Here is a 26150-nt window from a genome sequence, read left to right as displayed (position 1 = left end):
TAGATTTTCTCTAAAATAGAGGCAGTTGCTCCTGAGGCCATATCTTCCAATTGTAAATCCTCAGTTTCTCCCTCCCCTGCCCGTTGCAGAGAGGCAGCTCTTTCCTCAGAAGACAAGGTAGGCAGAGTAGGCACAGATGATCTACGTGTCTGTGAGGCTGCGGTTAAAGTTGTTAATGTTGTTTGTCTGGTTCTTGGTCCCTTTTTTCTTGCGCCACTCATTCCAGAGTTATCTAAAAGTCAAGGTCGAGCTGAGTTGTTCCCATGAGAAACAACATCCCAGATGGTAACAGTCAGACAGGAGGCCGGGAAATGAAAGTAAAATAAAGTCACTGCTGTAAATCCCAAATCCTCTAGGGGGAGTATAAGATGTCTATGGGGAAGAGGTCAGTTCCAGTAAAATTTAATAAAATCAGAATAATGTCCAAGAGCCTTCAATAGTAGGTTTTAGCAGAGTTATTTTTAACAAACTACACTGTTTCAGTCAGTGCATACTGGTATTCCAAGTGATGCTTCAAAGTAACAAATCCAGAGTCCTCAGATTGTTTCCAAATTTAAAAGCATCCAAGTCTGCAAACTGGCTAGTCTGTTACACAGGCAGCTCCAGCACCTGGGTTTCTTACTTAAGTTATAAATCCAGTAGAAGAAAGGTATCACCATGCAAATAAGAAGCATAAATTCCAGCACTTAGTGTCCTTAATCAACTTACGAAAAAGTTCAGTTGGTGCTCAGATCCCTTAGGTTAAAAGTTCTCTCTTTGCCTCCACTCCTCCAGCTCTTTGCTTTGAAATTCAATGACAGCGGAAGACGGACTTTCTGTTTTTCGTCTCTCCGCTTTCGACCAAATTCAGTATTTTTTAAGTCCCAAAATTTTAAAGAGTCTTTTACTACTCACAGGTTGTAGCTTTTCCGAATCAAAAATTTCCAGGAAGAAAGGTCAGCGCTCATCGGCAGCAGCAACGCGGCTTCACTCCGTTGAATGCGCAACGACCCACAGTGCCGCTACCCCCTCCTCGCTCCGGAGCCCCTTACGGGGTTCCTTCAACGTTTCGGGGGCAGCTCTAGGCACCCGCCGGGTCCCAAGACCACAGGCTTCTACTGCCTGTGGGTTGCCGGTGTGGGTCTCCGCTTTGCCGTAGCGGACGACCCGTTTCAAAGGAGCCCCCTCTCCGCAGTTAGAAGAGGGCAGCCATTACCGTTTCGCGCCGCCTCCGGAAGTCAATATTCCTGGAAATTTTGGTATCACTGAGAAATTTTTTTTTTCTTCTGGGGGCTGAAAACCAGAAATGTATACATTACTTTGTTAGCTAACCTTCACTAACAATATATATAACTTACCGAGAATATTCAATTATACTAGCATATTTATGACATTTACAGAGCAATCCGTTGCATGTTTACTGAAAAGGAAGACCTGCTCTGTTTAGTGGTGAGTGTACATAGGATTGTAGCCTCAAAAGTATAGTGTCTTGGGCTGCAATCCTGTACCCACATAGCTGGCAGTAAACTCCATTGAATTCAGTGGGGTTTACTTCTGAGTAGACATGTATAGGCTTCTTGTTAGTTTTGTAGCAGGATGTTTATGTAGTAAAGGGATGTGGGTGGCGCTGTGGTCTAAACTACTGAGCCTCTTGGGCTTGCAGATCAGAAAGTCAGCAGTTCGAATCCATGCAATGGTGAGCTCCTGTTGCTCTATCCTAGCTTCTGCCAACCTAGCAGTTCAAAAGCACATGACTGCAAGTAAATAAATAGGTACCGCTGCAGCGGGGAGGTAAACAGCATTTCCGTGTGCTCTGGCACTTGTCACTGTGTCCTGTTGCACCAGAAGCAGTTTAATCATATCGGCCACATGACCTGGAAAGCTGTTTGCGGACAAATACCGGCTCCCTCAGCCAGAAAGCAAGATGAGCGCTGCACCCCATAGTTGTCTTTGATTGGACTTAACCGTCCAAGGGCCCTTTGCCTTTATCTGTACCTATGTAATAGTAGTTTGAGTGGAGAGGTGAAAAGGTTGACCACAACGGAAGAGCCAGGTCAGTAGAGCAGCTTTTAGAACATTCAAACTTAAATCAAAAGAAGGCAAAGATCAATTTGCAAACAGCAAAGGGATGGTAGTATGAAGATGGCAGCACCTCTAGGTATAGAGATGCATATTGGACTTGAATGTTGCATGTGTCTGTAGGTGGGAAGGCCTAGGAAAAAAGTCCTGTTACTCCCCACCCCAATTTCAGGGTTTGCCACTTTGTATGCAATCTAATATACTTAGGCAGCCATGTCTGGGCGGAGATTATTTCCTAGTTGGCTTGCTGTGCCCCAGAGATTCTGCAGCAAAGTGGCAGTTGGATCATCTGGGAACTGGGAGAGAAGTATGTAACATTTTCGTTCCCTCAGCACCTCTTGCATCTGCCACTAGGGCTGAGGCAGATAGAAACATCGGCAGCAACCACCCAGTGGGAAGTCGTGGTCTGTGTGGAACTGACTTCTAGCTGCTTTAGCCATCAGCACTAGGCCAGGAGATTGCAGAATGGCATTTGTTATAACATACAGAACAAGGGGATTTAATAAAAACACACCTTTGTCTGCTGTAGTTTCTATTGTGTCATATTTCATATTTCATTATGTTTTAAATACATGGTAAGCCATCTCAAGAACTTCAGTTAGTAAGTGGGGTATACTTAATAATATAAATATAAATATACACATGCTTCCTATGAATAGTCACCTGAAACAGCTAGGCACAACTTTACTGTTCAGTTTTTCTTTTATCCATCCCTGCTACCTTCTGTGACTTTATTCATATTGTGAGTGAATTTTTAGGTCTCCATGTTTATATGTCAATAAGTGGTTTTTATCTCATGCTCCTCTGAAGAAAGGCATGATATAAGTGTTTTAAATAAATATGAGTGATGTGTTTGTTTGTTGTGTTAAAAATGTTATGAGACATTGCATTCTAAAAGTAGGTGGAATTTCTAGCCTACAATAATTGGTTGCTGGGAGCAAATTATATTGGTGCATCATTCTTCACTTCAATTCCTAGTTAATGCCGGTGAGTAGTATCTGACAAGCAAAACATGGACTTGGCTTTTACAAGCTGAGGAAAGCACAATATTCTCTGTGTGCTACTGTAATCTTCAGATTGACAGCAGGCTCACATAAATTTTCTGTTCCCTGGAAGATTGCCAAGGGTGGGCTGGCTTCTGAAGCCATCAACAAACTTCTATTATGATGGGACTTGCAAATTTTTTAAACACGTTTTTACTCTGGGTTAAAAATGTGATTGTTGGTTTCCATTGTATCTACATAATACTTGATGATGACAGCTAGTTCTTGTTTCATCTTTGAATATTGTATTTATGGCTTTTTTAGTTTAATATATTTATAAATGTTAAAGTTTAAAAAATTGCAATGGGGATTGCCTTGGAACCATAAATAATCTGTTCTATATTCATTGGAGGAAGAGAATGGGTATAATAATTATAGTAGGACAAATTCTTTGTTTATTTTGGGTTTTGAAACTTGGGTTTTGAGTTGCATCTGACACTTGAAGGAAGTACTTGAACCTGATATTGTGTCTAATGTCATGAGGTCTCTGGGAGACCTTTAGGTGGGTCTTCATTATTTTTGTGGAGAATTCACTGGTTGTCTTTTTAGAAAGCATTTAAAGCAGTGGTAGCTAAACTGCAGCCCTCCATATATTGTTGGGCTCCTAATTGCCATCTGTCCCAGCCATTATGGCCAATGGTCAGCGATGCTGAGAGCTGTAGTCCAGCAACATCTGGAGTGCCATTGATTAGACATACCTTTTAGAGAGATCTTGGGTTGTGCTGAGTATTTCCGTGGGAAAATTTAAAGAGTTGTAGATAAGCCAACTTGTTACCACGTCAAAAGATAAAAACAAGTCTGTCTGCCTCTAACCCTTGTCTTTTCTTGGTGATGAATGCTGCTTATGACTCAGCCACTACAGTGGTACTTCAGGTCTGTGCGTGCGCGGGTTGCGATTCGCCGCTTCCATGCATGTACGTGATGTCATTTTGACCGTCTGCGCATGCGCGAGCGGTGAAACCCAGAAGTAACGCATTCCATTACTTCCGGGTTGCCGCGGAGCACAACCTGAAAGCGCTCTACCTGAAGCAACTTCAACCCGAGGTATGACTGTATTAGTAATTGCTTCACTCTCTAGTCTAGTGTAAGATAGCATGCATCAGTTTCTAACTTTGAACATATTCTTTTGAAAGTTTAGTTTATCTTAGCATTTTGTGAGTGACACAGTGATTTTTGGCTAATCGTAATGGTCAGTTTCTTTTCTTGCAGCAAGGATGAGATAATTGATGATTTTATGACTTGAATGAATGTTTTGTATCTCTACATTTAGAAAACAAAGCTGTGGTTACAAACACAACATTCAAAAGCATAAAGGACATACTTTTGGTGAAGATGTTAACTGAATACTAAGGAAAAGAAACAAAACAAGCTTTTGTTACATTTTATAATGTGGCACTATGTATGAGCTAGCCATGCTTCTAAATGTATCCAATTTTTAGAACTTGTTAGGTTTTTACATGTTGTGGGGATGGTATGGGAGCTGTGCTGAAGAAAGAAAAGTCTTAACATTTTCTAAATAAAACAGAAAAATTCCATTATCTGCTAGGTCCAAGGGTTCCTTTTGATCATACTATCAAGCTTATCTGGATTTGTAGGGGCACTGGTTTTTTAAAGGATTTGAGTAATTTTAATATCTTTGCTGTTTTTTTACGTGATAACCAGCCTTATATAACCAATGTGCTTGAAGTTTGATTAATACACGAAAGGGTTAATGCCACAGAGTAAGCTGTCTTGCCAGGCTTAGCTAGGTCACTCCCCCTCACTTTGAGAGGAAAGTAATCAAGTCCTTTGTTCTCCTTCAGTCTACTTGAAAAGCTCAAGGTGATGTGGTATAAACTGATTGCTCCAAGTTCAGACCGCATGGCTTTTACAAGCTATTATTGAGTTCTATACCAATAATTCAGAAACTTTCATCACTGTAACTAAGCCAAGTTTTACCGACTCTCTTTTCTTACTGATGTATGGAAAAGCACATGAACCTGACCTGCAAAGAGTTTGTAAGTAAATCATTTTTAACTTACTAAACATGTGGTCTTATTCTATGCTAGAGGAAGAGGATAATTTTGGAAGGAACTCACAAGGGCATTTTGAAAGGTCTAATGGCCTATATTTCCATGATTTCCTTTGCTGCATATTTTCATAGAACTGTAGAGTTGGAAGGGATCCAAGGGCCATCTAGTCCAACCCCCTGTGATGCAGGACTCTTAGCTAAAGCATCCATGGCAGATGGCCATCCAAACTCTGTTTAAAAACCTTCAAGGAAGGAGAGACCAACACCTCTTGTAGGAGTCTGTTCCACTGCTGAACAGCTGTTACTGTCAGAAAGTTTTTCCCTTCTTGTAATTTGAAACCATTGGATTGAGTCATCCCCTCCAGAGCAGGAGAAAACAAGCATGCTCCCTCTTTCATGAGACAGTCCTTAAGATATTTGAAGATGACTATCATTTCTCCTCTCAGTCTCCTCTTTAGCCTGGAAAAGTGGAGACTTGAGAGGAGAAATGATAGTATGTTTAGCCTGGAAATATCCAGCTCCTTCAAGCACTCCTTGTATGGCTTAGTTTCCAGACCCTTGATCATCTTGGTTGCCCTTCTCTGCATATGTTCCATCTTGTCAATATCCAATCTGTTCAGGTCATTTTGAATTCTGACAGTCTTCTGCAGCATTAGCTACCCCTCCCAGTTTGCTGTCATCTGCAAATTGGATGAACATCCCCTCAATTCCTTCATCCAAGTCATTTATAAAGATGTTGAACAACAATGGGCCCAGGACAGAACCCTGCTGCACCCTAGTTGTCACTATTTCCCAGGATTATGAGGAACCATTAATGAGTAATTATTGGGTTTGGTCAGTCAACCAGCTACAGATCCACCTAACAGTCACCTTACTCAACCCACATTTTACCAGTTTCCTCATGAGAATATCATGGGGGAATTTGTCAAAAGCCTTACTGAAATCAAGATACACTATGTCCACAGCATTTCCCTGATCCACCAAGTTTGTAATTTCATCATTCCTTTCCTAAATGCTCACAGACTGACAGTTGGATTATCTGTTCTAGGACCTTCCATGGTATTGATGTCAAACTCACAGGTTGGTAGTTACCTGGGTCTTCCTTTTTCCGTTTTTTGAAGATTTGATTTTAAATCTCTGCTCAGGTTCTCTCGACAAAGAGTACTTGTCCCAAACCTAGGTATTGGCATCCAAGGAATTCTCCTTTTATATACCTTTTTATTTTCCTTGCCAACCAACAGTTTTTGTATTTAACTTGAATTTAATTTTATCACTATTGTTGTTTTTATTCTTTTAAATCTATTTTTGCAGTATCGTAAAACATCTAGAATGTCTAATGAGACAAGTGGGTGATGTATAAGCATAAAGTGCTGCTCTGCTTTAAGGAAGGGGCCTGGGGAAATTAAAAGTTAGTTTCAAATGTGCTTGTTGCAGGATAGCACTATTGCAATGGCATTATGTGTGTTGCTTCACAAGAATGTTGGCTCATTTTGTCAGGAAAGGAAGGCTAGAACAAAGCACACTTGAAAGTTCCCAGCAATGCTCCCCGCCCCCCCGGGCCATCTTTTAAATGGATGTGGGAATGTCTCTCACTACACTGGTACAAGACCTCCAGAAATCTTCCTTGTATAGAGCCATATGTCATATGCAAATGCAGTAAAAAATTGTTGATTAATGACCTCACCTTGAAAGTTATTTTGCAGCTCCTGCTAATGGAGCTGTGATAATAAATTGAAATTGACAGCTGCCAATTTCAAGTGATAAAATTGACTGCTAAAATTTAAGATTCTTTCTTTGGAGGCTCTGAGATCAGAGATGTTTCAATATGACACTTTTTCTGGTAGCATATGCAGTGACAAGAAAAGGCTCCAATTTTTAAAAGTGCTGAATTCTGCCTGCAAATTAAGAATCTTAGGATTGTGCTCCTAGTTTTCCTTCCTTTGCAGCCATTCACTGAACATGAATGTGATACCATACCTGGGAAGTGTGGCGGAACTTCACCCCAAGCTACCTGGAAGCGCACCCTCCAGTGCCTGATGGGCCTAAATAGGATTGTGGCAGTTGTGGTTGGTGGGGTGGTACAGGTAGGGTGGCATTGCTCTTTTCCCTTCTAAACACTGAGTGTCTTCACTTCTTCAGAGGGAGAGCTGTGGGGAGTTCAGTGTGTTGTGACATGCTGCCAATCCAACACGTCTGTCACCATTCCTGCAGTGTGGTGAGCTTCCTGTGACTCCCTTTCAGTAACAGGCAGCAATGCTTAGTGTTCGGAAGCAACAGTGCCCTACCTGCGTGCCATACTCAGTACTACCAACCAGTGGCATGGAAGTTCCTCACCAGTGCTGCAGATGTCCCTCTTAAATTATATCTTATAAACATCTCAAAAGTGTGTCTTTACGAGTTCAGGTTTATCATATCCAGTGATATCCCTAAGTTCCAGCAGATCCTGCAATAGAAGCTGGATTTTACCTTTTAGAGCCCTAAAAGGTCTTAACACTGTTGCCAACCCAAGTCATCCTGTCAGTTGAGATGGTAGAGGGCCCTCAACGGATGTGATCTTGGACAGGAGCTGTTTGGGCTATAAACTGGAACTGTCTCTTCCAGCTCCTACTTTATGGGAGTCTCTCCCAGTGAAGCTTTGCTGATATCTGTTCAACACTGTGAACCTTTATAAAACCGGTCAAAACTGGCTTATTTACCTTATGTTTTGTTTGTATTTAATTGTTACTGTTCTTGTTCTACAACAAAAGGGTTGGAATTTGAGAATAATATACATTTTGTATATTTTGCATAGGTGTTTTATTCTAGGGCATAGAACATTTTTTTCAGGCACCTTTTCCGGCCAGCTAATATTACCATAACGCAGAAGATTCATGTTAATACAACAATTGAGGAGTCTTTTTTCAAGTTACAATTAACCTTATTATATTAAACTGAAAACATGAAATTTAGACATTAATACTTATAAACCTTGTTACCGTTAAATGTAATCAAATGAATTTATATGCTTGATCAATATTATATGCATATATTCTTTTATAAGGTCATGGTGTTTAAAACTTTTGCAGCCGAGTAGGCACAACAAACTGCTTGTCAGGTGGGAAAAATATTCCCAAATCAATTTCCTCTGGAAAACAGCCTTGTCCATTGTTATCTTCTGAAGTTAATGGATTAAATTCACTTTGACAGTTGGAGACATGTACCAGTGTTTTGCCTGTGGCCATGATCTAATAATCATGGATATGGTAACAAGTTGTCTAAAGATTCTGTGATCAAGGTGTTGTTGGGTTTGCTTTTGACAAATGTATTCTGCTTGCAAAAACGGGATTTGGCTAATAAGAATGTATTGCTCGTTTTTTATTCTACATAAAAGATGAGTGGTGGTGGAACTAGTCTTAAACAATCAAGGGACTGACTCAGTGGATTGGATCCAGATTCCAGATTAAGTCAGTTGTAATTGAATCCCGTTGAAATCTTCTAATTTAGCCTGGATCCAGCCTAATGAGTTCTCCTTAGCTTGTTATTGGGGGATGAAGTTTAGAGGCAGAAGAAGTCTCATTTAATGACACTGTGAGCCAAGACTGACCAGAAAGTAGGTAGAAAAAATGAAAGACATTGCACACAGTTGACCTTTTAATAGAGAGAGGGAGAGATTAATGATTTGGAAGATGCCTCCATGGTAACTTAAAAGTGGTGGAATCGCATTGGAAGTGAAGTTGGGACAACTGTCCAACTGCTTCTTGGGATTAACCACATCCACTTCTTAGTGTGCATCTCTCATTTAATTTATAATACTTTCTTTAACAATATGAAAGAACTCAAACATTTTAAGAGAATAGCAACTTATTGGTAACTTTCAAATCTGTTAATAGACCAGGTATTTTCTATAGGTATATTTTCTATAGTTTGTATAGTCAGCTTCATTTTACACAAATTCTGAAGCCATATTGCTGTTATGGAAATGGGTGAGATTTTTTTTTGCCTTTTATAAAGTAAATGTTATAGTAGGGTTTCCGTTCTGCAAATGCTTCTGTGAATTCACAAAAGCCATGGTATCTCAAAACTAAGCAAGTATGTGAGGATTGTTCATAGGTGGGAATATCAAAAGCCAGCTTTCATAATGACTTTTACTTGGTTGCAGTGCTGTTCTTTTGATTAGTGATAAAATCAGTTATTGTCACTTATCTACAGTCTGTGATCCTGTGTAGAGAAACACATGTGTTTGCTTTCTAAAAAAGCTGCCTCCCAGATCTCAACTGGTTCCTCCCGATGGTGAGATTCTTAAATGCTATAACTCGTATGTGAAGAGTTAAGTGAAAATTATTATATTTTGTTCTGTTTGGCTCAATAGTTGCATGGTTTCTTACATATGTTCCATAACTTGTACAGTTAACTCCTGCCCTCACTACCTGTCCCAGCTCTACTGTCTCAAGTAGAATTATCATTGATAAACCAATAAATTAGATGACTAGTTTCAGTCTTGTCAGATAAACAGCATTTTAGAATCTGGTGAGTTTCTTTTTCTATGAATACCCTAGCATGGGTAATTATAGAGAGGGCATATTCAATACCTATTTTTGGTAGGTGGCGCTGCCTCTAGGTATGTAGAAATGAAAGGATCCACCTTCAGTTATAGGTCCCTCCTTGCATTTTTTCCTCTTTTCCTTTTTTTAAAAAATAAATTTGCATTCTAATTTTTTTTCTTTTACACCTGTATGTATATGATATGTTAAAAACCTTGGTGGGAAATACAAACTTAAAAAATATGTGTCTGGTGAGCCACCGTCTCAGCTTTCCTAATGTGAATTAAATTCTGCTATTTTAAAGAATAACATTATTTCCTTTTCATTACACTAGTGCTCTACATTTGTATTTGGGGCTTTTGTAGTACTGTTACTTTTCATATTGCTTCCAACTTGCTTAATCCACAGTTATTGCATAATTGTTCTTGATATTATTTTTTTCACTTGTTTTGGAAAACAAATCCCCGTACTCTAACTTGACCTTGAGAGTCACCAGTAAATAAAGTCAGTTCATAAAGCTGTTGGCAATATTATCCTGACTGTCACTTTCCCCTCATGTCTTTTGCAAAGGCCTCAGCGATTACCGTTATGCATTAAATTCTAACAGTGTAACTTTATTTCATAATTCAAAATACCCTCCCTCAAAATTGTGTTAAATGTTTTGTCATGGTTACAGTTAGACACATACTGTAACTACCGTATTTTTCTGTGTATAAGACTAGGTTTCCCCCCTAAAAAATGATATCCAAAATTTGGGGGCATCTTATACATGGATAGATTCCCCCCCCCCCATTTTCTGAAAACAGAGTCTCCCAAAATAGGGGGCGTCTTATACGTGTGGGCATCTTACAGACGGAAAAATATGGCATATTGCTTTGCTGATACCTTTTCTATAAATGCAATCTACAGTAATAATAGTTATAGCTATAGGATGAATGTATGTGGGAAATAGAATGTAAAATATTTGAAATTTGACTACATCAGATGGGGGTGAATGGCTTCTAGTCCTTTTAACACTAGAAAGGATTTGGCATGCACCACATTTCAGCACATCTATCTTGGTGTCAGTGTTACTCCAACCTCACACTTGTGTTAGTTATGTATGGCACTGGAGTAGCTTTGAATTGGGTTAACTTGCTGGTGAGTTTCAGGACAAAGCCATGGTAGTAAGTAATTGTATTTTGATGAACACAGTCCTTGCACAGCTGCCTAGTCACTGCTAATGTTACCTTGCGTGGCATGCATGATTTTTATACTAAAATGCATAGGAAGCCAGTTGGAAGGTGCTCACATGACACAGAAAATACACCACAGAAGTAATAATTCAGCATTATAATAGTTAAGCTTCCAGGTTCTGAGCAGAAGCAGGAGTCCTTTTTAAAGAATGATAAGTTCTATGGGTATAAAATGTCTTTACAGTGCCACTGTTTGCTAGATCTGTTAAACTACCAAAGATATAAAGTATGGTCCTCTAGATTTAGAAATATTTATATTGTACATTTTACAGTGTTAGCTTCCTATAATTGGTTTTAGTTGAGTACCAACCCCCATTCACATTTTTAAAACCAACCTTTATGGAGATTTTACATGAGTTTGAAAGTAAAAATAAATTTAATAGCTGGTTTTAAAGGCAAACTCCACTACAGATGAATCTCAAGGGGTGTCCACAGCACTGTCCTATCCTGTTGTGTTGGATTAGTTTCCATTAGTAAGGTTTGAGGATGTGGACAAGGTGCTTGGATTGGTATTTCTGGATCCTTTGCTGTCTCTTGAGGCTAAGGTGGCCTCAGTGGCATGAAATGCCTTCCATTGGCTTTGGCTGGTGGCCCAGCTTGTGCCCCTGTCTGGTCAGGAATAGCCTAACTACTGTTGTCTATACTCTGGTAACCTCTAGGTTAGATTAATGCAATGTGTTATACGTAGGGCTGCCTCTGGAGACAGTTCAGAAACTTCAGCTGGTACAGCCAGGTTGAGCATACAACCGCAATCCTGTTAGGCACCAGGTGAAAACATTGCTTTTCAACCAGGCTCATCAACATCCTATATCCTTTAAAATGTGTTGATGGAAGGGGGGCTATTTGTTTGCTTTGTTTTTATTATTATTTTGTTTTTATCTTGTGAGCAGCCCTGAGATCCACAGATGAAGGGTGGTATACAAATTTAATAAATAGTAATAATAATATAGCTAATGTTTGTTGAAACAAGCCGTAGTTAACTAACTGTGGTTAATCAAAATGGAAGTGAAGGTTTCCAATTTCCTCCTTCTAACTGCACTGGAAGAGGCAAGGAACAGCACATGAACCAGAGTCTTTCTGCATCTATTTTTTGTCACCATAAACCACGGGTTTAGCCAAAGCAGAGATAACACCAAAGAGTGCAGTCTGATCTATAGATTTCAACTTAGGGTTTGTGTGGCTTAAAGCTCACCATGGCTTACTGGACTTGATTGAGAGTGTATAAATATTATTACCTATATTATCAATCTTAAAATAGCCATGTAAGTAAGAGATGTCAAGATTACTTCCACTTCTTTGTTGCAATTGGACTTGCAAAAGCTAAGAACGTACAGTCGTACCTCGTTTTGTGGCTGGGATCCATTCCAGAGCCCTAGCCGAAAAGGACGCAGGGCAAAGTGCTGTGTCTGCGCATGTGCGTGGAGTGGTTTGCGTTTCTGTGCATGCGTGAAGCGCAGTTTAGCGCTTCAGTGCATGTGCGAGTGGCAAACCCGGAAGTAACTCGTTCCGGTACTTCTGGGTTTGCTGCTGACATTCGCCGGAATGGATGCTATACGAGGTGGATGTTTGCGGAGGCATTACTGTAGTAGCTTACTTAAGGCAAGGTGAGATCTAATACGGATTCCTTGGCTCATGCTGCTACTACTAAAATTGCAACATTGTCTTCACTGAATAATGTTACTGTGTAACATTTCCCAGTTCTGATTTCTCTACCCTAATGTTGATTAATCACAAAACTACAAGTTTGTACTGAAATTTAGCATGTTTTGGTTTAAGCAAAACACATTAAAAAAATATGATTTTCATTTATAACAAATAAACATTTCAGCAAAAAAGGAAACAATTCTTAGATATCAATCTTCGACTTCCCGCCCCCTTTCTGTGGTTCCATAAATTTGTTCTCTTTCTTTCCCCCTGCATATCCCAATTAAGTCTGTTTATTCTTTAAGCAATATGTATATCTTGCTCTACAAGTTTAGCATGGATAGCATTCACCCTGATATGTGTGGCCTCTTCTTTCATGGAATGAAATGTTGATTAAGGTGTTTCCTTTTTAGTGTTACAGTATGCCATATTGCAAGTTGCTGACAAAGTTATAATTTTTTTGTCTAATGACAAAAAAACCAGCTGAGATTTAGCTCCTGTATGTATTATTGGAGAGGCCAGAAATAGGTTTCATGCAACAAGTTTCAGATCTCCTGAATAAACTACATTTCTCTCCAAGTTTAACTACCAGCAGAGATGGAGAAAAAATAAAGAACCTAAGCAAGGAATTTAGTAAGAACACACCATGACTTTTTAACCAGTGGGTGGTATTCAGCTAAGTTTTACTCAGAGTAAACAAACTACAATTAATGAACATGTCTAAGGTAGAGCCATTAATTTCAGTGAGTCTGCTCGGGATAAAACTTAGTTGAATACCTTCCAATGTTTTTATTCAGTTTTAAACAATTTCTCATAGAGCAAAAGCACATACATGTACACTGAACAGACAGTGATCAGTCCTTTAAACAATGCAAGAACGGGAAGCTAGGGAATCAGTCCAGTCACACCACTTGGAGCTGTAAAGCAAGTCCTGTCAGTTAGTACTTCCTCATGAAAATTCATATAAATACAAAGCCCAAATATCAGACAGTTTTCCTTCCAGTTGCTGCTGTTGGGTTGCTTTCTCATATGCAGCTAATGTTGAGCAGTGGCGTAGCGTGGGGGGTGCAGGGGGGGCCGGCCGCACCGGGCGCAACACCTGGGGGGGGGGCGCTCGCACTCGCAGCTCTCTGCCCCTACCTGGCTCTCTCTCTCTCACTGCTGTGCGAATCCGATCCGAGCCGCCGGGTCGCCGCCCACTGTGGAGGGGGGTGTGTGTGCCAGGCGTGCGGGTTAGGGGGCGCAAATTACTTGCCTTGCCCCGGGTGCTGACAACCCACGCTACGCCACTGATGTTGAGAAATCTTCTAAGCACTGCACAGTCAGTAGTGGAGAGCATTCTTCCAGGTTTTTGTCACCATCAATACATGCAGAGTCCAATCTCTGCTTCTTTATCAAGTTCTGGAAGAGGTGTGGTGGATCCAATACTTTCTGAAAATTATTTTTGTTGTATTAAGTGCAATCTGAGATCTGAAGAAGTTAATTGCACAGACACCAGAATATCCTTCCATTGCCATTCATGCATCGGTTATTCCAAATGTTCATTCCATTCCTCTCATCCACATAAATCAAAGTTGGTTTTGTCAATTAGAGCTTTATATAGAAATAACAGATTTTGAAAGATGTGTTGAGGTGATCAGATATTCCAATAACTCAAGGAACTCAGCTGCACTAAGGGCCTCAGGATGAAGCAGGGTAGTCAAGAGATACTTTAATTGAACAGGAGGACAAAGGGGTTGCTGGGGTTTTTTTGGTATCTTGAGAAAGGAAAGAATTCTACATGCTGACCCACTGATTGATCACATGTGTTGAGGCCCCCTCACCCCAAAATTTCTTGAGACTTCTACAAAGTGTTGTAAAGGATTGTATAGCAGTGTGTTTTTTGTGTTGCTGACATGGTAGGTAGAATGACGTTTCCCCTTACATGCATGGATCCAAGAGCATTCAATCCTCAGAGTAGAGTCAAATAAAAGAATTACAGTACAGTGGTGCCTCGCAAGACGAAAATAATCCGTTCCGCGAGTCTCTTCGTCTAGCGGTTTTTTCGTCTTGCGAAGCATCCCTATTAGTGGCTTAACAGCTTAGAAAAAGGGGGGGAGGGGAAAAACTTGCAAGACGTTTTTGTCTTGCGAAGCAAGCCCATAGGGAAATTCGTCTTGCGAAGCGCCTCGAAAAACAGAAAACCCTTTCGTCTAGCGGGTTTTTCGTCTTGCGAGGCATTCGTCTTGCGGGGCACCACTGTATAAGGTTGTGCAGGAACAGCATCAGCTGGTGGCAGCCATTGCTACTTTTGAATGCTAAGCAACAAGCAGACCCTGAAGTACATTTTGAAGTCAAGAGAATGCAAAGCCCTCCGCCAGTTGCATTTTTTAAAGTAAAAATCTTGGAGAAGAAGTGTTCCTACAAAAACTTGCAAAAGAGATGTACTAGCAATGTCATTGCGGTATATATAGGGGAGAATGTTTGTTTTAAGCAGAGTCACTCTACTGCAGAAGCTGAGGGGCAGGTTGGTCCATCTGTCTAAATCTGTGGTCAATCAGGCAAGTATCTTTCCATACTCAGAGTATAACTCCGTCTTCCATCTGGGTGAATGAACCACCAGCCAACTTGTTTGCATTGAGTATTTGTCCTATCCCAGGGGTTTTTAACCAATGTGCCGTGGCACCCTGGGGTGCCTTGAATGACTCATCGGGGTGCTGCGGGCAACACTAGCCTCTGTCCCTCTTTCCTTTCCTCCCTCTGATGCCCTCTTGCATCTGCCTCCCAAAGGCTTGCACAGCTGTTTATGGCAGCAGCCCTGGCTATAAGTTCCACAGGCAAATGGTGCCTCTGGGAGGCACCCCTCTTTGGGGCAAGGAGGGGCAGCTCAGAGACCAGGGATGGCAGCGATAGCTTCCCGGAGGACTCCCAAGGAGAGGCGAGAGGAGAGGAGGCTGAGGGAACACTCTACAAGGGAGGGTGTTCAAAAAGGGGTGAGGGGCTGCTGGCTGCATGCAAGGGGTGACATAACTGGGCTCCTGAGCCCAATAGGGGTTCTGCAGAAAGAATGTAGTTGGTTAAGGGAGCTGTGGACTCAAAAAGGTTGAAAACCTCTATCCTATCCTATCTGTGTTCTGGACACTCACAGCCTCACATGTGTTTGATGAAGAAAGCTAGATGAGGAGCTTTAACTGGGAGGTGTTACATCACACATGGAGCTACTGTATATTAAAATTATATTATATTACTAAAATTTGTAACTGCTGTTTCATTGCATATCACATTGAGATGATTGTAAAAGGTGATTACAGGTGAATAATAAAGCACAAAGCCAAATGTATATAATATTGTATTGGCTTGATATGAAAAATCTGAAGACGCATCGCTGCCACAGTTCCGCCCCCTTGCATTTTTAATCTTTTAAAATGCTAACTTGGCTGTTCTGAGTTCATACATATTTAAGCCATGATAACTCAAGCTGCTGAAGATGCTGATTCACAAATATTTCTTTATATCTGTTTCTTGAAAACTGCATGGTGTAGTCAAAACTTTATATTATACTGAAGGATACCAATATTCATTCTGTTGTGCTTAATTTTATTTTTTAATTGTTTGTTATACATGCGCGCGCACACACCCCATATTTATCCATGTATAAGACAACCCGTTTTTTTGAACCCAAAATCAAGAAATCAATATTTTAAATATCAAACAGAACAACCTTGATATTTTATTAAATATTCAAATCACTGGCATAGCAACCCCCGCCAGTGCCTGGGGCAACGAGGTGTTGGTGGTGGTGCACGGGCAGCAGTGGAACATGCCCCACCAACACCCGAGATCACCCAACACTCGAGTTGTTGAACTCTCCCCTACAAAAAAAACATTCTATCATGTAACAGCAAGCTATTATGCTGCTTTAGAACACACATTTGTAAAAGAAAAGTCTTACTAGCCTTCTAACGGAATGCCTGGAGTAACTGATATTATACTTTGAAGTCTTGTTTACTCTTTTATGTTCTGCTCCAAGAATTGGTATCCTAATTAGAGCCCAGTAGGGCATGTATTTACAAAATATATTTTTAAAAATGTGATCCCATTGAGATCTCAATATAAAATTTTGCAGGTAGCTCCTAAAAATAATCAATAATACATTTTTGACATTTTTATTCATACTAAATTTTTAAAATCACTTTTTAAAATTGTAAATTTTGTAACTGAACTGTAAAATTTAAAGTAAGTCAATCGTATGACATATCACATTAAAGCCCATGAAGTTCTGAAGAGAGTGGTATTTTTAGTTTTGAAATATCTCAATTCTAGGCTGTGCTTTTGACATTTGTGTGTAGTCAGGCAAGGCCAAAATTGTCATTCTTTTGAATTTTCAAACCCCCATAACTTCAAACGGGATGAAACGAAAATTTAAATTTTTAGATTTAAACTTAGTTTTGATAATTCAACAAGTGTACAAAATATTAAGAAAATTGGGTGACATGTGGTAAAAAAAATTGGATCCCTTGATATGGAATGACCCAAGCATCTTATTTTCCTCTTACCCTATGTTTGCTATTCTTTTTTTTTTAAGAAATGAAGGGCCAACAGTTCTTAAGGTTCAATTATATTTTTTGGAATGGCAAAAAATATAATAATTGTAATGACTGGAATTTCTTCTGCTGCTACGAGATATGGTCCATCAATGTATGTCTGTAGGACCTACTTTTATATATATTTAGAAAGGCTATATTTGTCTTAGGTGATAATTACATGAAAAATTCAGAGGATAGTTCCTTTGGTGTCTGTGGTGCTAGGGCATTGTTATTATTATTGGTCTATGAGAACTTATGCTGTCAGGTTGTCTACTGCTGGAGAAGAGTTTCATCTTCTGTATTTATTTTATTTAAAATATTTATTTGTGACTCTCAGATGAGCTAACAAAGAATCACATAAAAATACCGTAACATCCCACAAATCACAGCATGAAGCTAAAACAGTAGCATAGAAGAACAAAACGAACTTGAAAGGCCTGGGCAAGTAAAAACATTGTAATGTAATGCTGAAAGAAAGTGAAGGCTGCACCTGGCAGAACTCTGGGAACTGTGTCACACATGCAGGGTGAAAAGGCCTGTCTTTGGTCCCCTACGCTTTTGTTTTGGATGATGTGGAGGCATGGAGCCAGGAGTTGTTGTATCCTAAAAGTTGAGGTCTGAAGGTGTCTGATATAGCTCCACCTGATTGGAAGGTGACTTGAGAATCTTATATATGTTCTCTCCATTTTTTGGGAAAAGGATGAGTTGGGTACAAATATAAGAATTCTTAGGTAGAAGAGGAAAATTGATGTTTTGTTTGACTGACACCACTGTCTATTCTATGAACAGTGTCTCACAACTGTTTTCGCCTTAAAAGGAACTGCCGCATGCTGAACTTGTTTGTTTGCTATTTTGAATTCAGGCATCGTATTAGTCGCCTGAATGATTAAGGGATACTGCAGTGGGAGTGTTTATTAGCATTCTAATACTTTACAATTACATTGCTAATACAATTAAAGCATTGTGGCTTTGAAGTTAATTACTTGGACACTGATTAATGCACATATAGGTCTCCTTCCAAAAATTGCTTCCATGCGTGAATGTAATGCACTGGGAATGATGTTGGGTCTAACCAGAAAATCTCAACCTTAATGGTTATATAAATGCTTATGTAAATATTTTATAGAATTACTCAGCACACGCAGAGAAAAGGAACTAGTCTCACAGTTGCCAAACAATCTCCCACTAGTTATGTCAGAAATTTTGTTACCCTTACGTGAACTAGTGTTTTAAATAAATATTTGCCAGCTTATATAGCTGGCCTCCCCAGGTAGCTTAAACTGGTAAGCAGAAGAGCTTATTTATTGCATTTATATCCCACCTTTCCCCCCCAAAAGCACAAGATTCACCCCTCCTCAATCCCTACAACAACCCTGTGAGGTAGCTTAAGAGGCTGTGATTGGCCCAAGGTCACCCAGTGAGCTTCATGACTGAGTGGGGATTTGAACTGATCTCCCAGGTCCTGGTTCAAATCTCTTATCCCAACACCACACTGGCTCCCTAGAGTACTTCTGCTATGGGGCAGCTTTATAAATTAAGTAGGTAAATAAATAAATAAATAAATAGGGGAAAGCAAAATGTCACATAGAGAAGAATCTGAAATACTTCCCTTGAAGTATGAATTTGTTTTTTTCCTGGATTGTTTAATTTTATATTTTAATGTGTTGTAAACTGCTTTGAGATTTTTCCTTAAAATATAAAGCAGAATAGAAATGAAATGATAAATATAAAAAAACCTTTATTGCAAAAATAGACATTCCATTGTGGCAACCGCAACCAAGGTTTAAGATCCATTTGGTCTGAGTTTCTAACACTGCCAAGGAGCATTGCGATATCAGTAAATTTGACAGCCAGGTTAAGAGAGCTGGCATGAAGTGGAGCACTTTTTAGATGCCGAGAAAACATTTGACAATGTCTCCTGGGACTTTATCTTTAAGGTTTTGGAATATATGGGTTGTGGAAACACTTTTATAAAAGGAGTTAAGGTAATATATACTGATCAATCAGCAAAATTGATAATAAATAATGTATTGACAGAGAATTGTAAAATAACTAAAGGAGCTAGATAATGTTGCCCGCTGTCACCTTTATTGTTTATAACAGTTTTATAAGTTTTGGCGCAAAGAATAAGATGTAATCAAGAAATTAAAGGTATAAGGGTGGGACAGAGACAATATAAATTAATTTTGCAGATGACGTGGTGGTATCTGTAAAGAACCAATAGAGTCAATCCCAAAAGCACTGGAAGAGATAAAAAAAAAATGGAGAAACCGCAGGTCTTAAAATTAATAAAGAAAAAACCAAACTTCTGGTAAAAAATATGAATGATGAGAGTAAAAATACATTACAAAGTTTATCAGGCTTAAAGATTGAAAAGATGATTAAATATCTGGGTGTGTGGTTAACAGCATTGCTTAAGAATGTATATAGTTTACAGAAGAATCCCTGCTTACGCAGGGTTAGTGTTCCCAACTGCCTCATGCATAAGTGCCTTCTGTTCCCAGCCTAGTCCCCTTTCGGCACTGACCAGTGTTAAAAACCCAGATATATCATCTAATCGCCAAATGGCACCTTAAACTTAGGTTACGGTTGCCACAGTGGAATGTCCAGGGCCTTCCCCGCCCCAAAGAGGTTTGTTGTTGTTATTAATTTCATTTCTGTACCGCTTTATATTTAAAATTACAAATCCTAAAGCAGTTTGCAACATATTAAAACATCAAATAAAACAACCCAGAATAAAACAAATTCAAGCTTCAAGGAAAATATTTCAGATCTTTCTCTAAGTGACATTTGTTTTCCCCTGGCACCAACCTGGCACCCAGAGATCTCCACATGGTTGCAGTTGGACTGTGCCAGACACAAAATGTGCCTGGTTAATTTCTAGCACTGACACTGAAAATGCTGTGTGTGTTGTTCGTGCATGAGTGGGGAGAGGCCTGTATGTCAGAAATTGCATGTGAGGTGGTTCTTCTGACTACATACCTGTGTGAAAAGACTGTAGGAGGGTCAAGTTTTATTACAAACTAGTGTACTACAGAATTGGGAACAGAATTAGGTTTGCTAGAGAATCATTTTTAAAGAAGGTGACAATTGAAAACTGGACTAGTTCAAGTGCTGCTAATTAGACATGGAGGTGGGTGTAATCACAAAATAGTACAATTTCCTAACATTTGAGTGACCAAATCTAATATCTGTAATCAAAAGGGGATGATAACTGCATTAAAATGTCCGCCTCCCTCTCCCTCTTTCAGATATTTACTGTATTAATAAACAAGTAGTAATTGGTGCCTCACCAAGTGTAAGTTGAGTTTTTTTTGTTTTGTCTGCATAATGATACTTAACTTTCATATGGATTGTAATTCCTATATTCTTATCAGTTAGTATTACCATCACTTGAGGTTTAAACATTTACAAAGTAATATGTGTGGTATAGTAGTATTATTTTTACTTTTCTTGGAAAACATAGGATTTTTGAGCCTGTGAACTCCCCTTGAATAAGGGGATGACGCCATTAAAAAATTCTATTTGTTGCTGTCTCCATCTGCTTGCAGGGAACAACTGCACCCAAGCGTCTTGGATGATATAGAAGAACTCCATGAAACAGAATAAGCAAGTAAGATATTCCCCCCTAATGTAGAGGCAATGGAACTGAAAGATGTTGCATGGCATCTAACCAGACTTCCCTGGGAGAAAAGAATGGAAAGTCATATTTTAGATCAGATGCTGTGACCCTTTTTAAAAAAAAAAAAAAAAATTTTGCTAGTGCTGTCCATGAAGCTGCTGCTCAGGATATAGCTAAAACCAAAGTCAAGAATAATTTTTTAAAAGTGCCAGCAACCCATGGAACAAGGACTTTAAATTACTTTTTCACTGGCAGAATCTTCCCCTCTCCACAATCGTGGAGGGAGTTTCTAAAGCAGTTTGTGATGGTACATGGTAGTGAGCTATTCAATGAAAATTAAAAAAAACTCCACTAAGCAGGTTAAAGTCTCCTGCAAGAACCTAAGCAGGTCTTTGGATCCTACCCAAAGTAAGCTCTGTTTCATGCTTCTACTTTAGATCTAGCAAAGAGGGAATATGAGTAAAACAAATACCTACCATTATACTCTTAGACTTTCTTATAGTGATTGCTGGCCTTCCAGGGCACTGTATCATTGCAGTGTATAAATTTTACCACCCAAATCAATTGTGCTTTATATTAATTGTCTACTTTTCACTTGATAAAAGGATTTTTGGGAGGTGGAAGCTAGGAAGAAAGTTTGCCTACTGATATATATGTTAATTTTGTTTAGCTGCTGTTGGACTTTAAGATAACATGCAAGCATAAGGATTATTTTATGCTAGGACTGTGCGTTTCTGCAGATTTAGAAACTTATAAAACGTCACTTAGATAATATTACTCTTGAGTTTTAGGTTTCCTGTTACTTATTTATGCTTGAACTTACAAACAAGTACTGTGCCTGCCCAGTGAAATGCTGTGATTCTAAATATTAATTTGTAGTATATACTCTTTATAATGTAATTTAAATAATATGGAAAAAAAATAGAAGGCTATATATGCTGTACATTTCTTGCTGATCTACTTATTTAATATTTAATGAAATTGTGTCACTTTTTATGGGTCATTTTGATTGACTTACACAGCCCTTGGGAAACCTAATTTAATTCCTGTTGAAAAGAGAGAGAGGAAGGGGCTTGGATCTACTACAACTTTAAGCTGCAGTCAAATGGGGAATAGGAAACCTGTTACGGGCATTTTCTCAATAACTTTGTGTCTGCATTCTAATATAGTAAAATATTGTTCAACCACTGAATGCCGCTAGTTGTAGAGAGAATTGTAGACATGTGATTTGGGCCAGTTCCTCCTGGTAGAACAGCCAGTTCCTCTTGCCCCTTCTCAGTTTCTGAGCTGACTTGCTAGAGCATTAGGTGCAATAAAAAGATAAAGGTAAAAATTAAAGGTAAAGGGACCCCTGACCATTAGGTCCAGTCACGGACAACTCTGGGGTTGCGGTGCTCATCTCGCTTTATTGGCCGAGGGAGCAAGCGTACAGCTTCCGGGTCATGTGGCCAGCATGACTAAGCCGCTTCTGGCGAACCAGAGCAGCGCACGGAAACGCCGCTTACCTTCCTGCTGGAGCGGTACCTATTTATCTACTTGCATTTTGACATGCTTTCGAACTGCTAGGTTGGCAGATGTACCTAAGTACTAAAATTCCCAATGAAAGTATATAGGAAAAATGAATTACTTTGAAATATTGTCATCTTTGTTAATGATGAATATATTATGCTTAAACATGGTTTTCCTCGGAGTATTGTCTCCACATTCTGACTTTTTGTGCCATCAGTTGGCAGATGGTGGGGATGAGACTACCTATCTGAGCTGAGCCACTACCCTGCAAGAACTGCAGCCATGGGTGTAGATTGGCCTCTCATTCCAACTCAGATCTGCTTTGGGTGCATTGTTTGTCAGTAGGGGCTTACCAGAGGGCTGAAAATTACTGAAGCCACCAGTCACAGAATGGCAGTACAAGGTTAGGGCCAGCAATAAAATGGTAGCAGATAGAGGTGACTGTTGGCATAATCAGCAAGACAGTTACTGTTGTTGGTAGGGCCTTCTCTGTGGTGATCCCCTGGCTGTTGAACTCCTTCCATTGGAGGTTTCATTGTGTCCCTTTGCAAGTGTTCACTTTGCAAGTGTCAAAAACATTTGGGTGAGAGGCGTCACTGAGACTTCTATTTTATCTTCAATGCAGATTGGTTATGTCTTATTTTAATGACTGAATATTGTGGTTTGAGTTGGATGCAAGTTAATGCTTATGAAATTGTCTTGATATTAAACAAACAAACAAACAAACACAGACCTCACATATTCAGATGGGTAGACAAACACTCATTCAAACAGCCTCCCTGCTCTTCTGTTGATGAATACATGGGTAAGATAGAGTTCCACGTGAAAGTTGGCTGCAGCCACTGATGGTACCTGAAATGCTTATCTGAGGCATCTGTTGGAGACTAATTTCCACTAAAGGGGAAACACTAAAACGATGGGCTTTACAGGCTGGAATGTGTGTGTATAGAGATCCATACTGTCATGTTCAGGCTGGAACTCACTTTGTCTTTGGGAAAAGAAGGTGTTTGTAGGAGCATCAGGTCTCTTGAGCTCGTTTCCTTGTGTTGGTGAGAGGAATGTGGGATTTGGACTGGCCAAGATTTGTGAGTTGCCTGGGAATATAGGAAAGACTATATCATATCAGCTTGGACTGCCAGTTTTGGTTGAGTCAGTTGGTCAAATTTAGTTTTTCATCACTGAATCAGCTTAAGATGGTAGCAACTAGGAGCATGTATTTTACTACAGTTGTCCCTCACTTCTGGAATGCTAAGGAAGTCTTTATCTCATCCAAGTTTTCACAAAGGTTACAAAGCTTAAATTTCACCTGATATTTAATTCAGTAGTATGGTGTGTTCAGTTAATTGTTAGTTGAAGTGGCATGGGAGGGGAGTAGTTAGTATACTTGCATTCTACCAGTCTCTCGGGCTAGGCAGTATTTGAATGCTGGATCCTGATTGTATTCATTTATAGTTGTTTCCCCCACAAACATCTAATGAGGAAAGAGAGAAACCAGTGTAATTCTTACTTACTCTGCTCCATGGAGGAAATAAGCCATAGCTGTCAACGTTTTCCTTTTTTAAAGGGAAATTCCCTTATTCCGAATAGGATTCCTTGCAAGAAAAGGGAAAAGTTGACAGCTATGAAATAAGCTGTTGCTTCTCCCCTTTCCCACTTATTTTGTGCTGGAAGCAGCAGTGAGGTATGGCTGGCATTTGTTTAAAAGTCCAACTTGTGGGAACAAATTTACCTGTTCTTCAAGAGAGAATGGGAAGGAAGGATGACATGGCTTCTGTCCCTTGAGTTCATAGAATCATAGAATGGTAGAGTTGGAAGGGATCCTGAGGTCATCTAGTCCAACCCCCTGCAATGCAGGAATCTCAGCTAAAGCATCCATGACAGATGGCCATCCAATCTCTGCTTAGAAACCTCCAAGGAAGGAGAGTCAACAGCTTCCCGACAGAGACTGTTCCACTGTCAAACAGCTCTTACTGTCAGAAAGTTTTTCCATATGTTTAGTCGGAATCTCCTTTCTTGTAACTTGAAGCCATTGGTTTGAGTCCTACTCTCCAGAGCAGGAAAAAACAAGCTTGTTCCGTCTTCCATGTGACAGCCCTTAAGATACTCATTGGGCTTCTGCAGAATTTGCCAGCAATGCCTCACCACTGCTGTTGCTCCCTTATTCAAAACTTAACAGGAAAGGAGGGAGGCAAACCCTCTTACACACCCACCACCCAGAAGTAAAGAAGGAGTGTATTTCTCTCTTCCAACTGTATATTTGTCAGAAGGAACAGCAGTAATCTGTTGCTTGTACCTTCTGCGAAAGCCCACTTCAAGGCCATAAACAGGGCATGAAGGCAGCAAGCCTCCCCTGATATGTGCCCTTGGTTGGCTTGTGCCTCGGAATCTGTAGGCTCAATTTTTTGCAAATTGATAGAAATTTGAACACCATGCATTGTTTAATTGGATTAAGCTGCCAGCCAGATATGTGTTACAGAGACCTGGCTGGATGTAACTGAATTGACAAATGACTGCTTGCACCTAAGATCTACCTACACCTACCTACGCCTAAGATCTAGTGTTGAATGACAGTATGCCTCTGAATACAAGTTGTTGGGAATCCTGAGTGGGAAGAATACTATGGCACACTGATTTTGCCCATAGGCATCTGGTGGTCACTGGGAGAACAGAGTATGGGACTTAAATAGTTATTTGACCTAATATAGTAGGCCTTTCCTCTTATAGGTGGTTTTGGCCTCAATGGGACCCTCATGCAACAAACGCCTAGGTTTTGAAGATAATGGAACAGTTGCAGCTGCAGGGACAGTCAGATTTTGAACGGAAATGTATGTTCCTCGTACTTGTATCCAGTGTACTACTAGCCTGTGACCTCGTTGAGCTTGTAGATGTGATTTTTTTACACTAACTGCTGTGCTTCAGATGTATTATAATTAGTGCTGTTTTGTGTGATTTTCACGATTTGTTCCGCACACTCCATTTCTTATTTGCCTTGTCAGTTTTACCTCCAGATTTCAATATTGCATTAGGATATTCACTCTTGCCTTTCTCCACTGCTTTTCCAGGACCCTAACCAGGAATTGGTCCCAACATGGACCTGTTCAGGACTCGGTTCATACCTGGTTACAGGACTGAATAAACTTTGTTCATCCTGTTGAATGACTTTTACTGGGAGAAGGACAGTAAAGGGAGTATGAACCTATTGCTTCTACAATAACTTTCAGCAACTTTTGAAACTATCAGCCATGGTATCTGTATCACAGAGTTGTATTGGATGGTTGTGCCTTGGTCCCCTGAGTGTTAACTGCTACAGGGTCAGACCTGTCTCGAATGCTGTATAACATCTATATGAAGCCTTTGAGAGCAGTTACTGGGAGATTTGGAGCTCTGTTTCTCTGTTACAGCTTAGTCAGGTGGGGCTGTGCAAGTCCTGGGCCAGTGTCTGGATACAGTGGTGGGCTGGAGGAAGGAGGCCTTGTTGGTCTTGGATCCAGGAAGTGGGTAATTTGCCTGTTCTAGATCCTGTTACAGTTCCTTTGAAAGAGCAGGCATGTAGTTTGAGGGTACTCCTTGATCCAGTGCTGCTACTGGAGGCTGGAGTAGCCAGGAGTGCCTTTTACCAGCTTTGGCTGATGCACCAGCTATAAACTTTCCTGGACAGGGATAGCCTTGCCACTGAGATCATGGTGAGCCACGGAGACCCATGTGGTGGTAACATATAGACTGGATTACTGTAATGTACTGCATCTGGGGCTGTCCTTAAGGTTGTGTTGGAAGCTGATGCTGGTGCTGATGCATAAGGCCAGAGCTGGATTCCTGAATGAAACTATGTTCTGCAAGCATATTATACCACTTCTAAAAAGAACTGCCTGTCAATTTGCTACTGGGCCAGGATTCTCATTAGTGAAACAAGTAGGTACATCACCTCCCCAATAGCATATTTAGC

General features: G+C 40.0%; 1 protein-coding gene across 13 annotated transcripts in view; it reads left to right on the top strand.

Moving 5' to 3' along the window:
* Nucleotides 1–26150, top strand: part of TCF12 (transcription factor 12) — a 166581-nt gene that overhangs the window by 12099 nt on the left and 128332 nt on the right. For 2 of the 13 annotated variants that reach the window (XM_081838899.1, XM_081838898.1), the window contains exon 3: nt 20628–20689. The exons of the other annotated variants lie outside the window; for them this stretch is intronic. The gene's annotated coding sequence lies outside the window, so the exon portion shown is untranslated. The remainder of the gene's footprint in view (nt 1–20627; nt 20690–26150) is intronic. 13 annotated transcript variants of the gene reach the window in all.

Source organism: Podarcis erhardii, assembly GCF_964252035.2.
Source record: "Podarcis erhardii genome assembly, chromosome: 14".
Lineage (NCBI taxonomy): Eukaryota > Metazoa > Chordata > Lepidosauria > Squamata > Lacertidae > Podarcis > Podarcis erhardii.
This window is presented reverse-complemented; position numbering and strand designations above follow the sequence as displayed.